This window comes from Ovis aries, chromosome 2 (genome assembly GCF_016772045.2).
Source record: "Ovis aries strain OAR_USU_Benz2616 breed Rambouillet chromosome 2, ARS-UI_Ramb_v3.0, whole genome shotgun sequence".
Classification (NCBI taxonomy): domain Eukaryota; kingdom Metazoa; phylum Chordata; class Mammalia; order Artiodactyla; family Bovidae; genus Ovis; species Ovis aries.
In genome coordinates this window covers 29463950-29478343 of record NC_056055.1, presented here as the reverse complement: position 1 = coordinate 29478343, position 14394 = coordinate 29463950, and the positions used below count along the sequence as shown (strand labels likewise).

The 14394-nt window shown below is 43.2% G+C and overlaps 1 long non-coding RNA gene across 1 annotated transcript; it reads left to right on the top strand.

The window, feature by feature from the left end:
* The first annotated feature begins 33 nt into the window (after positions 1 to 33).
* LOC114112790 (uncharacterized) lies at positions 34 to 1122 on the top strand. The gene is made up of 2 exons (XR_003588009.3): positions 34 to 166; positions 860 to 1122. It is a non-coding gene; the product is annotated as an uncharacterized LOC114112790 (long non-coding RNA).
* The last annotated feature ends 13272 nt before the right edge of the window (positions 1123 to 14394 follow it).

Sequence of the window (14394 nt, the reverse complement as noted above, 5' to 3'; positions counted from 1 at the left end):
CGGCCAAGCGGAGCGCAAGGGGCGGGGCTCTCCGCGGGGCGGAGCTGCCGGGGCCCAGGCTCGCTGCGGAGCTCCGGGGCCTAACCCGGTGCACCCGGCGGTTCTCAGGCAAGACCTCGAGAGTCTGCATTTGACGTGGCTCCGATGGTTCCGAAGCTGCAGAAAGGTACAGAACCACTCTCGAGTTTTCTGACCCAGCCGCTCATGGTAGGAAAAGAGACAGAGACGCAGAGAGAGACAGGGAGGCGGGGTGGGGGGGTAGGGCGGGGGCGGAGAGAGAAAGACAGAGACAAGGGAGACAGGGTGGGGGGAAGAGAGAAAGAGGGAGACGGAGAGACGGCGTGGAGCCGGGAGAGGGGGGGAAGAGAGAAGAGGAGAGCGAGATACCAAAGGCGAGAAAGGACTTATATGTGAAGAAAGCCCCTGCCCTCCGTAGCCATCTGGGCTGAAGTTAGCTTCTTTTAGTTACCTTTTCAAGAGAATCAGTTGCCTACCAAGCACATCCATAAATATGCTAGATTTAGTCTGGTTTAAATCCACACCCTCCTCAGTTCTCATGCTTTTTTTTTTTTGGAGCTATCGTTAACATACACTGTAATGTATAAATCTTAAGTGTGGATTTAAATTTTATTTTTAGTTAAAATGTAAACATTTGTCAAAATTTTATCATGGAAATTTAAAAACATGCCCAGAAAGTTGAATTTTACAGTGAACACTCCCATATCCACCACCTAGATTCTACTGTTGGTTAACATTTTACTCTATTAAAATTAGTGCATCTGTCCACAGTTAGGTGAGTTTTGTCTGATTATTCACCCCTTATCCACTTATTGTTGCATGCTTGGTCCCTCTTTTGCAGCCCCCTGGATGGTAACTCGCCAGGCTCCTCTGTCCATAGGATTTTTCAGGCAAGAGTACTGGAATGGGTAGCCGTTCCCTCCTCCATGGGATCTTCCGAACCCAGGATCCAACCCAAGTCTCCTGTGTCTCCTGCTGCATGCAGGCAGATTCTTTACCACTGAGCCACAACTCCATAAAAAAATAGACCATTGCTATCACTTGAGAAAATTCCCTCAATTATATTTTTTAGGAGCTGGTATAATAAACCTATTTATAAATGTGCTAGGTTGTCTCAGGAGTCCATTTTCTTTCTTCAAACTTTTGTTTTGCTAAAGCTATTTACTAGGATCCTTAAGTCAGATGACTCTGTGTGTGTATGTATGTATGTATGTATATATGTATGTAAATGATGGATTGAGAAGGATAAGAAAAATGGATTTAAATGGCTTTGCATCAGTTTTGTAGATGTCCTACAGTACATGCATACCAGGTAGTCTTTTAAGCATGTTTCTATCCCACCTTACTTTCTTCTGGTGCAGGCTGCAGGCAAGCATGCATATGGGAATTTAGGAATTTCTGCAGCCTCTTTGAGACTCAGCTGGTGCTGGACTTGGAGTTTGGTCTCTTACTGGGGTTTCTCATAGATGGCCACAATGTGTCCAAGCCTTCCAGGGCAGAACAAGACAACATTCAGGTTCTTTGTCTTTAAAAGTTCACCCACCTTGTTTCTGGATTTGTGGTTCAGAAAATATGATCCTTTAGAGTCCTTTGGACCAAAAGGAGATTAAACCAGTCAATCTTGAAGGAAATCAACCCTGAATAATCATTGGAAGGACTGATGCTAAAGCTCCAATACTTTGGCCACCTGATGCGAAGAGCCAAATCATTGGAAAAGCCCCGGATGCTGGGAAGAATTGAAGGTAGAAGTAGAGGATGACAGAGGATGAGATGGTTGGACGGCATCACCGATTCAATGGACATGAATTTGGGCAAACTCCGGGAGGTGCTGAGGGACAGGGAAGCCTGGTGTGCTGCAGTCTATGGTGTCACAAAATGTCAGACACAACTTGGCGACTAAACAACAACAAAATTTATGGTGTTTGTTTAGTGGAAGACCTTCAGGATCACCCTTATCTAGCACAGAGTATTCACTCTGCCACAAAGTACAGGAGAGGCTGATCCAGAATCCTCTGGCTTTCGGTTGTGTAAAGACATCCATTATTGAACACACATTTAAGTGCTCCTAGTTTGAGAAACTCTGCTGTGGGTTTGGACAGTTCTAATCATAGACCTATTTCTAGGTCATCATCTCCCAGTGCTGGGGTACCACAGATGTACTCTCAGGGGCACTGCAGCGTATTTTAAATACTTGAGGGAAGTAGAGGTTATCTGTTTGACATCCTTCTTGTGAGGGGAGGTAGTTCATGATTTCCATTAGACTGCATTTCTTTTCACTATATTTTAAATAATGTCATATCTTTGCCAAGCTGGGTTTCTAACAACTGTGATAGAAAACTAGAACCTCACAAAAATCACTCTGTTTAGGGAATGAGGTTGGAGATGTCCAATCTGATTCCAAGATTGGAGAAGTTGTACAATGTCCAACAGGTAGGCATCCCCTGGGTGAAATAAAGATGTTACTTTTTCTTATAGTGCGTGTGTTAGTCATATCCGACTCTTTGCAACCCTTTGGACTGTAGCCTGCCACGCTCCTCTGTCCATGGGTTTTTCCAGGCAAGAATACTGGAGTAGGTTGCCATTTCCTCCTCCAGGGTATCTTCCAGACCAGGGATGGAATCCATGTCTTCTGCATCTCTTGCACTGCAGACAGATTCTTTACCACTGAGCCACCTGGGAAGCCCCCTTAATTTATAGTTGTATCTTAAAATAGCTACTAAGTTGTTCAGACAGAAGTTGTTTGGATCTAACTTCTAAGTAAAAGGAACTGATAGGAATTTCTTTCAGCCTAAGGGTGCTGTGAATAAACTACTGACACCAACAAATAAACTACTGTGAACCAAGAAAGTTTGGAAATCTTTGAATCAGACAGTAAGCTCCTTGCCTCTTGCAGCACTGTAATATCTTCACAGACTGGCACGAAGTCTGGCACGTTGTAGGCCTCTCTGAATATTGTCTGATTGGTCAATGCGCGGAATGTGCAAGAAGTGGTGTCCCTAGAGAGTTTTCAGCAGCTAGCACGGATCCAGTATGAACGGGAGCAAAGTAGGCAGAGTGCTTTACAGAACTGGTATTTTCCACCATTTGAAGCAAGCAAGGCAGAGCTCAGCAGCCATATCCAACTGCAAGTGTGCCAGTCCACAGAAACCCACCAACCTAACTCCCAACCAGCTCTATTTCATTCAGATTATTCCAGAGATGAGCCTTACCTGGTAGTGAATGCCCAGATTTCCTGGGTTTAGATGCTGTAACAACTAACTCCAACCACAGTCTTCACACTGGTGTTCCAATAGATGGTCAAAACTCCCCCGAACTTCCTGGTTGAGCTTGGGGCTGTGTCACTTGGTTCATCATATATTCTAGCTCATCAAATATTCCAGCTTATCAGGTTTTCCTGACCTCCTAATTTCTGGTTATTTGGTACACTGCATGCTTTTTTTTTTTTTAAAGCATGTGTTACAGTTATGATTATTTATTTTTTGTCCATTTCTTTTTTTATTGAAGTATAGTTGATTTATAGTGTGGTGCTAGTTCCTGATGTACAGCAAAGTGATTCAGTTATGCAGTTTTATATATATATATATATATATATATATACCCATGTATATATATTCTTTTTTACATTATTTTTCATTATGTTTTATTATAGGATATTGAATACAGTTTCCTGTGCTATTTTATATATAATAGCTTTTATCTGCTATCTAGAAAGATTAAGTTAACTAAGACAAGCTCAAGGCAAGGAGACAATAGTCTAGTTATGAAGATAAATTCAGAATAAATAGTTGTGATGAAAAGCAATAAATACTATAGCAGAAGTATGAATAAAATATAGTGAGAACTTGAATCAGTTATTGTACTTTTGGTTTCAAGTGACAGAAAACCTTGGCTCAAATGGTTTTGCATCATAAGGATATTTATTATTTACCATAACAGGAAATTCAGAGACAAGTCAGATTGTGTGCTGTGCTTACTCGCTCAGTCATGTCTGACTCTTTGTGACCTGATGGACTGCAGCCCGCCAGCCTCCTCTGTCCATGGAATTCTCCAAGCAAGAATACTGGAGTTGGTTGCCATGCCCTCCTCCAGGGGATCTTCCCGACCCAGGAATCAGATGGGGTCTCCTGCATTGCAGGTCGATTCTTTACCAGCTGAGCTATCAGGGAAGCCCCAGGTAGGTTCTAGGAGTGGTATTCCTTCCTCAGCTCTTCTCTGAGTTCTACCCTCCTTTGTTCTGGCATTGCCTTAAGCTGGCCTCCTGTGTCACAAGCTGGATCCCAGTAGCAGTAGAGCTGCATTTTCTAGTTCAGATGCGATGAAGAGACATAGAACATTTTCATCCCCAGAAGCTCTAGCAAACTTTTCCTTTTAGTTTAGCTTACCTAAATTTGCTATTAAAAAATTTATTAAACAGAAACTTGCGTTAAATAGAGTTGGGAAACCAGAAGGGGGAGCTCTCACACCCTGCAGTGATAGCCGAGCGCAACAGTTTTAAGAAAGATTCCTTTCCTGGCAAGGACTTGGCCAATGAAAAGCTATGGACTCTGCTCACTGTAGCCTCCCAACTTCCTTTTCCCTCTATGAAAATGTGCATCTTTCCTTGTGGTGGGTGAACTTGCATGTGGCTCACCATGGTTGCAGACCTACAACTGCAATTCCCTGTTGCTTCAGAATAAACCCATCTTTTTGGAGAAAAGCCTGGCAGCCTATTTGTTTCAGGTCAACACAGCTTAGACGTACGCTGCTCTGGACCAATCTCTGGCAAAAGACTATGACTGGTTATTTCAAAAAACTGAAATAAAAAAATAAACAGAGCTGAACTCAACTGGTTGAAAATCTATAAACAGGATGATCAATAGTCTGAGTAGATTTGCTGGTTAGTAATAAATGCTTCTCAGCTATAAATCCCCCCTTCATTGCTTGATCTCTTGCCTGGAAAATCCCATGGACAAAGGAGCCTGGTAGGCTGCAGTCCATGAGGTTGCTAGGAGTCGGACGCGACTGAGCGACTTCAGTTTCACTTTTCACTTTCATGCATTGGAGAAGGAAATGGCAACCCACTCCAGTGTTCTTGCCTGGAGAATCCCAGGGACAGGGGAGCCTGGTGGGCTGCCGTCTATGGGGTCGCACAGAGTTGGACACGACTGAAGTGACTTAGCAGCAGCAGCAGCAGCATTGCTTGATCTATGGTAATAAAGCATTTCTCCTCTGCAGTAAACACATCTTGTCAGTAGGGGGTGGTATTAACCATGTATTTCTGATGGTTTGTCATCTGGGGCCTTGCTGGCCCTGGAGGGACTACCAGGTAGCCAGTTCCTAGAGACAGCAAAGGGCTTGTTTGCAGGCACAGCTTTAAGATGCACACTAAAGAATTCAGAGTCTATACCCCTCAACCAGTCTTTTATTGGGCTCTCATACTAGGCCACTGTTCCTTTACACTAATCATTCTAGGGCCAGTTATCAGACAACCAGGAGCAGCCCCTACCCCCTGGAGCTCACTAAAATTATCTAAGCTACTTAATCCTAGGCCTATTTGCCCTGCCTCTCCCATTCTTTCCCATGGAGACCACAATAAAGACTCTTGCCCATGTTTTCCTCTCACTCCCTCTGCCTCCTGACTGACTAATGGATCCTGTGTGGCCCTATGTGGCATGGCCTCCTTTCTCCTCTTGGGAACTGGGAGTAACAAACTATTTTTTCAATGGCAATTGTTTCCTGACTTGGCCTTCAGTTCAGTAGTTCAACCGCTCAGGCATGTCCCACTCTTTGCGACCCATTTATTGCAGCATGCCAGGCCTCCCTGTCCATCACCATCTCCCAGAGTTCACCCAAACTCATGTCCATAGAGTCGGTTATGCCACCCAGCCATCTCATCCTCTGTTGTCCCTTCTCCTCCTGCCCCCAATCCCTCCCAGCATCAGGGTCTTTTCCAATGAGTCAACTCTTCGCATGAGGTGGCCAAAGTACTAGAGTTTCAGCTTTAGCATCAGTCCTTCAAAAGATCACCCAGGACTGATCTCCTTTAGAATGGACTGGTTGGATCTCCTTACAGTTCAAGGGACTCTCAAGAGTCTTCTCCAACACCACAGTTCAAAAGCATCAATTCTTCAGCGCTCAGCTTTCTTCACAGTCCAAATCTCACATCCATACATGACCACTGGAAAACCATAGCCTTGACTAGACGGACCTTGTGGGCAAAGTAATATCTCTGCTTTTTAATATGCTATGTAGGTTGATCATAACTTTTCTTCCAAGGAGTAAGCATCTTTTAATTTCATGGCTGCAGTCACCATCTGCAGTGATTTTGGAGCCCCCCAAAATAAAGTCTGACACTGTTTCCATTGTTTCCTCATCTATTTCCCATGAAGTGATGGGACCAGATGCCATGATCTTCAATTTCTGAATGTTGAGCTTTAAGCCAACTTTTTCACTTTCCTCTTTCACTTTTATCAAGAGGCTTTTAGTTCCTCTCCACTTTCTGCCATAAGGGTACTGTCATCTGCATATCTGAGGTTATTGATATTTCTCCCAGCAATCTTGATTCCGCTTGTGCTTGTGCCCAGCGTTTCTCATGATGTACTCTGCATATAAGTTAAATAAGCAGGGTGACAATATACAGCCTTGACATACTCCTTTTCCTATTTGGAACCAGTCTGTTGTTCCATGTCCAGTTCTAACTGTGGCTTCCTGACCTGCACATAGGTTTCTCAAGAGGCAAGTCAGGTGGTCTGGTATTCCCATCTCTTGAAGAATTTTCCACAGTTTATTGTGATCCATACAGTCAAAGGCTTTGGCATAGTCAACAAAGCAGAAATAGATGTTTTTCTGGAACTCTCTTGCTTTTTCAATGAACCAGCGGGTGTTGGCAATTTTATATCTGGTTCCTTTATCTTTTCCAAAACCAGCTTGAACATCAGGAAGTTCACGGTTCATGTATTGCTGAAGCCTGGCTTGGAGAATTTTGAGCATTACTTTACTAGCATGTGAGATGAGTGCAATTGTGCAGTAGTTTGAGCATTCTTTGGCATTGCCTTTCTTTGAGATTGGAATGAAAACTGACCTTTTCCAGTCCTGTGGCCACTGCTGAGTTTTCCAAATTTGCTGGCATATTGAGTGCAGCACTTTCACAGCATCATCTTCCAGGATTTGAAATAGCTCAAGTGGAATTCCATCACCTCCACTAGCTTTGTTTGTAGTGATGCTTTCTAAGGCCCACTTGACTTCACATTCCAGGATGTCTGGATCTAGGTGAGTGATCACACCATCGTGATTATCTGGGTTGTGAAGATCTTTTTCGTACAGTTGTTCTGTGTATTCTTGCCACCTCTTCTTAATATCTTCTGCTTCTGTTAGGTCCATACCATTTCTGTCCTTTATCGAGCCCATCTTTGCATGAAATTTTCCCTTGGTATCTCTAATTTTCTTGAAGTGATCTCTAGTCTTTCCCATTCTGTTGTTTTCCTCTGTTTCTTTGCACTGATCTCTGAGGAAGGCTTTCTTTTCTCTCCTTGCTATTCTTTGGAACTCTGCATTCAAATGGGTGTATCTTTCCTTTTCTCTTTTGCTTTTGGCTTCCCTTCTTTTCACAGCTATTTGTAAGACCTCCCCAGACAGCCATTTTGCTTTTTTGCATTTCTTTTCCATGGGGATGGTCTTGATCCCTTCTCCTGTACAATGTCATGAACCTCATTCCATAGTTCATCATGTACTCTATCTATCAGATCTAATCCCTTAAATCTGTTTTTCACTTCCACTGTACAATTATAAGGAATTTGACTTAGGTCATACCTGAATGGTCTAGTGGTTTTCCCTGCTGCTGCTGCTGCTAAGTCGCTTCAGTCGTGTCCAACTCTGTGCGACCCCATAGACGACAGCCCACCAGGCTCTGCTGTCCCTGGGGTTCTCCAGGCAAGAACACTGAAGTGGGTTGCCATTTCCTTCTCTAATGCATGAAAGTGAAAAGTGAAAGTGAAGTCGCTCAGTTGTGTCCGACTTCGCGACCCCATGGACTGCAGCCTACCAGGCTCCTATATCCATGGGATTTTCCAGGCAAGAGTACTGGAGTGAGTTGCTGTTGCCTTCTCTGTTGTTTTCTTTTTCTTCTATTTCAGTCTGCATTTGGCAATAAGGAATTCATGATTTGAGCCACAGTCAGCTCCCGGTCTTGTTTTTGCTGACTGTATAGAGCTTCTCCATCTTTGGCTGCAAAGAATATAATCAGTCTGATTTCGGTGTTGACCATCTGGTGATGTCCATGTGTAGAGTCTTCTCTTGTGTTGTTGGAAGAGGGTGTTTGCTATGACTTGGCCTTATCATACCTGCATAATAAACCTATGATTTAAAATGGGGTGCTAGAGGGATACTGGAGAAGGCAATGGCACCCCACTCGGTACTCTTGCCTGGAAAATCCCATGGATGGAGGAGCCTGGTGGGCTGCAGTCCATGGGGTCGCTAAGAGTTGGACACGACTGAGCGGCTTCACTTTCACTTTTCACTTTCATGCATTGGAGAAGGAAATGACAACTCACTCCAGTGTTCTTGCCTGGAGAATACCAGGCACGGCAGAGCCTGGTGGGCTGCCGTCTATGGCATTGCACAGAGTCGGACATGACTGAAGTGACTTAGCTGCAGCAGCAGCAGCAGAGGGATACTGCAGGAGCAAAGGCTTCTCTTGTATTTTTTGATGTGCTTTGATTTTGCCTTATCTTGCTCCAAATTCATGATTACTAGGAGTGCATGTGTGGAACTTTAGTGACGCTCTGTTCCACTAGGACCCCAGGAGTATGAGATCCCATGGTGAGCTTGCAGCCCTGGCCCACCCTGTTTTTTCGCAGTCCTCACAATGTGAATATTATGAGCCTCATACTACACTTCTCTGAGCTGGGTTCCTGATGCCCTGGTGCTTTCCCTCTGCTCACTACCTGCCAGCCTCCGTCCACTTGCACCCTGGAGGGTTTTTGTACTTTCTCCCAATGTGAACACCACACACACCAGGCTTAGTATCAAACAGTGGGCTCCTGATGCCTAGCTCATTCAGCATGCCTATTTGGTAGTCTCTACCCTCCTGCAGCCTAAAGAAGTATCTCCTGCTTGCCTGGACGGTATACCAGCTTTGGCTCAGGCAACTGAGAAAATTTCTCTATCATCCAATAGGCTAAACCTACATCTTGAAAGAAAGTGAATCTCAGCCATGGGGAGGGAGCCTCTAACAAGTTACTCCTTCCTTGAGCACTCTTTCTAGACCTAGGATACTCTTTAGAGTTATCTTTTCATCTTTAGTTATTGTGTGTATATAGTTAATAGTTCTTTATATTATTTTTTCCATTTAATTAATTTATTGCTCTTCAGTTCAGTTCAGTCGCTCAGTCGTGTCTGACTCTTTGCAACCCCATGAATCGCAGCACGCCAGCTCCCCTGTACATCACCAACTCCCGGAGTTCACTTAGACTCACGTCCATCGAGTACGTGATACCATCCAGCCATCTGATCCTCTGCGTCCTCTTTTCCTCCTGCCCCCAATCCCTCCCAGCATCAGAGTCTTTTCCAATGAGTCAACTCTTCGCATGAGGTGGCCAAAGTACTGGAGTTTCAGCTTTAGCATCAGTCCTTCCAAAAGAAATCCCAGGGCTGATCTCCTTTAGAATGGACTGGTTGGATCTCCTTGCAGTCCAAGGGACTCTTAAGAGTCTTCTCCAACACCACAGTTCAAAAGCATCAATTCTTCAGTGCTCAGCCTTCTTCACAGTCCAACTCTCACATCCATACATGACTACTGGAAAAACCATAGCCTTGACTAGATGGACCTTTGCTGGCAACGTAATGTCTCTGCTTTTTAATATACTATCTAGGTTGGTCATAACTTTTCTTCCAAGGAGTAAGCATCTTTTAATTTCATGGCTGCAATCACCATCTGCAGTGATTTTGGAGCCCCCCGAAATAAAGTCTGACACTGTTTCTACTGTTTCCCATCTATTTCCCATGAAGTGATGGGACCGGATGCCATGATCTTCGTTTTCTGAATGTTGAGCTTTAAGCCAACTTTTTTACTCTCCTCTTTCACTTTCATCAAGAGGCTTTTTAGTTCCTCTTCACTTTCTGCCATAAGGGTACTGTCATCTGCATATCTGAGGTTATTGATATTTCTCCCGGCAATCTTGATTCCAGCCTGTGCTTGTGCCCAGCGTTTCTCATGATGTACTCTGCATATAAGTTAAATAAGCAGGGTGACAATATACAGCCTTGACATACTCCTTTTCCTATTTGGAACCAGTCTGTTGTTCCATGTCCAGTTCTAACTGTTGTTTCCTGACCTACATACAGATTTCTCAAGGGGCAGGTTAGGTGGTCTGGTATTCCCATCTCTTGAAGAACTTTCCACAGTTTATTGTGAACCACACAGTCAAAGGCTTTGGCATAGTCAATAAAGCAGAAATAGATGTTTTTCTGGAACTCTCTTGCTTTTTCAATGAACCAGCGGGTGTTGGCAATTTTATATCTGGTTCCTTTATCTTTTCCAAAACCAGCTTGAACATCAGGAAGTTCACGGTTCATGTATTGCTGAAGCCTGGCTTGGAGAATTTTGAGCATTACTTTACTAGCATGTGAGATGAGTGCAATTGTGCAGTAGTTTGAGCATTCTTTGGCATTGCCTTTCTTTGAGATTGGAATGAAAACTGACCTTTTCCAGTCCTGTGGCCACTGCTGAGTTTTCCAAATTTGCTGGCATATTGAGTGCAGCACTTTCACAGCATCATCTTCCAGGATTTGAAATAGCTCAAGTGGAATTCCATCACCTCCACTAGCTTTGTTTGTAGTGATGCTTTCTAAGGCCCACTTGACTTCACATTCCAGGATGTCTGGATCTAGGTGAGTGATCACACCATCGTGATTATCTGGGTTGTGAAGATCTTTTTTGTACAGTTGTTCTGTATATTCTTGCCACCTCTTCTTAATATCTTCTGCTTCTGTTAGGTCCATACCATTTCTGTCCTTTATTGAGCCCATCTTTGCATGAAATTTTCCCTTGGTATCTCTAATTTTTTTGAAGTGTTCTCTAGTCTTTCCCATTCTGTTGTTTACTTCTATTTCTTTGCATTGATCTCTGAGGAAGGCTTTCTTATCTCTCCTTGCTATTCTTTGGAACTCTGCATTCAGATGCTTGTATCTTTCCTTTTCTCCTTTGCTTTTCACTTCTCTTCTTTTCCCAACTATTTGTAAGGCCTCCCCAGACAGCCATTTTGCTTTTTAGTATTTCTTTTCAATGAGGATGGTCTTGATCCCTGTCTACTGTACAATGTCACGAACCTCATTCCATAGTTCATCAGGCACTCTATCTATCAGACCTAGGCCTTAAATCTATTTCTCACTTCTACTGTATAATCATAAGGGATTTGCTTTAGGTCATACCTGAATAGTCTAGTGGTTTCCCCTACTTTCTTCAATTTGAGTCTGAATTTGGTAATAAGGAGTTCATGATCTGAGCCACAGCCAGCTCCCGGTCTTGTTTTTGCTGACTGTACAGAGCTTCTCCATCTTTGGCTGCAAAGGATATAATCAATCTGGTTTCGGTGTTGACCATCTGGTGATGTCCATGTGTAGAGTCTTCTCTTGTGTTGCTGAAAGAGGGTGTTTGCTATGACCAGTGCATTTTCTTGGCAAAATTCTATTAGTATTTGCCCTGCTTCATTCCATATTCCAAGGCCAAATTTGCCTGTTACTCCAGGTGTTTCTTGACTTCCTACTTTTGCATTCCAGTCCCCTATAGTGAAAAGGATATCTTTTTTGGGCGTTAGTTCTAAAAGGTCTTGTAGGTCTTCATAGAATCATTCAGCTTCAGCTTCTTCAGTGTTACTGGTTGGGGCGTAGACTTGGATTACTCTGATATTGAATGGTTTGCCTTGGAAACGAAGAGAGATCATTCTGTCGTTTTGAGATTGCATCCAAGTACTGCAGTTTGGACTCTTTTGTTGACCATTATGGCTACTCCATTTCTTCTGAGGGATTTCTGCCCACAGTAGTAAATATAATGGTCATGTGATTTAAATTCACCCATTCCAGTCCATTTTAGTTCGCTGATTCCTAGAATGTCAACTTTCACTCTTGCTATCTCTTGTTTCCACTTCCAATTTACCTTGATTCATGGACCTGACATTCCAGGTTCCTATGCAATATTGCTCTTTGTAGCATCAGACCTTGCTTCTATCACCAGTCACATCCACAGCTGGGTATTATTTTTGCTTTGGCTCCATCCCTTCATTCTTTCTGGAGTTATTTCTCCACTGATCTCCAGTATCATATTGGGCACCTACTGACCTGGGGAGTTCCTCTTTCAGTATCCTATCATTTTGCCTTTTCATATTGTTCATGGGGTTTTCAAGGCAAGAATACTGAAGTAGTGGACCACATTCTGTCAGACCTCTCCAGCATCACCCGCCTGTCTTGGGTTGCCCCATGGGCATGGCTTAGTTTCATTGAGTTAGACAAGGCTGTGGTCCTAGTGTGATCAGATTGGCTAGTTTTCTGTGATTATGGTTTCAGTGTGTCTGCCCTCTGAAGCCCTCTTGCCCCACCTATCATCTTACTTGGGTTTCTCTTACCTAGGAAGTGGGGTTTCTCTTCATGGCTGCTCCTGCAAAGTGCATCCGCTGCTCCTTACCTTAGACGAGGGTTATCTCCTCACCGCCACCCCTCCTGACCTTGAACATGGAATAGCTTCCTCTAGGCCCTCCTGCACCCGGGCAGCCACCTCTCCTTGGACGTGGGGTAGCTCCTCCCGGCCGCCACCCCTGACCTAGGATGCAGGGTAGCTCTTCTCGGCTGCCACCCTTATTGCTCTTCATTGGACCCTATCAGTAAGTTTGTACTTGAGATGAAAGATCTCAAGATATGTCACTTATCTAGGCTATGCAAACAGAATGCCTCTTTTTGAGTTTTAGTAAATAAGAGTAAGAGCAAGCATCCCTTGATGAATGGAACAAGTTTGCTCTATATACAATGTAGTTTCATAAAATAAATTTGTGGTATCTACCATTGTTTAGTAACATGAAGATAAAATTCATTGATTTGCAATGGGTAGATTTTTAATGTTCCATAGCCACACAAAAACACTAATCGAAGAGAGTATTTCCCATCTTTCTTTAAAACTTGCCAATCTAGGACACTGAATCTTTCTTTAGTAAACAGATGATGAAACAGTGCTTTTATCAGTTGTGTGAGAACCAACTTGAAATTCAGTAACTCTTAGATTTAAGAAACATATTCTAATTTCAGATTGAATTGTAATTAATACATGTTTATATTGTTAAGAAAATAATCACTGAAAAATTATAGCGCATCCTTTGTTTACTCATTCATCTGTTCAATCAACATTCACTTATCAAGCACCTACTGTGTCCCAGATGCAGTGAACTTTTCTGTTTGAAAAACTAGATGAACTAAGAGAAAACAATAGAGTTAAGAATTAAAGTAGGTTCTGACTCTAGTATGAGCTTTTTTGTTGGCAATTCTTTTTGTCAATGTAACGTCTTAATGCCTAATTTCATTTTTATTTTTTAGAATAAAAGAAATTTCCTGTTCCATGTAACAAAATGGCAGGAAAGGCAGAGATATGGCTTGTCTCAGAAGATAACACCACCAGGAACTTCTTCCTTCTTCTCTAGTTCTGCATCTCTATATGGTCGGGTTCCATTGCTCAGCTTCTCCCATTATACAATGCCTGAGAACATGGCTACTCTCGGAACCATGGCTCACACATTCCCCTCACATATTCCCCCTTGTGAGGTAATGGAAAATATATATTGGTTCCGCCCCCAGTTCCTGGCACAGAGCTCCTGAAACCCTTGTAATTTCCTAAGTGATAAGAGCTCTTGAGGCATTTCTGTTCTAATATTGGTCTTTGACCCTGGTTCCTGATGGTGCTCCTAACCCTTTGTCATTTCCTGGGTGATAGGAGCATCTTTTAGTCTCATGTAGTAGCTCTGGAAAGCTCCCCGATGGTGGGCGGTCACCAGAAAAGCTGAGCCATATGATTAGAAGCTTGGAATTTTCAGCCCCACTTACCATGTTCTTGAGAAGAGAGAAGGCCTAAAAACAGAGTTAATGATTGATTGTGCCTTCATGATGAAGCCTCCATAAAAATCCCAATAATAGGAGGTTCCAAGAGCTTCCAGGCTGGTGAATGTGCAGAGGTTTGGGGGCAGGTGGTATACTCAGAGAGAGCATAGAGGTACATGCCTTTTCCCCATATGTTGCCCCATCACCCATTTGGTTGTTTCTGAGTTATATTCTTTTGTAATAAACCAGTGATCTACTAAGTAAGATGTTTCTCTGAGTTCTGTGAACTGCTCTATCAAGTTAATCACAGCTTTGATCCCTAGG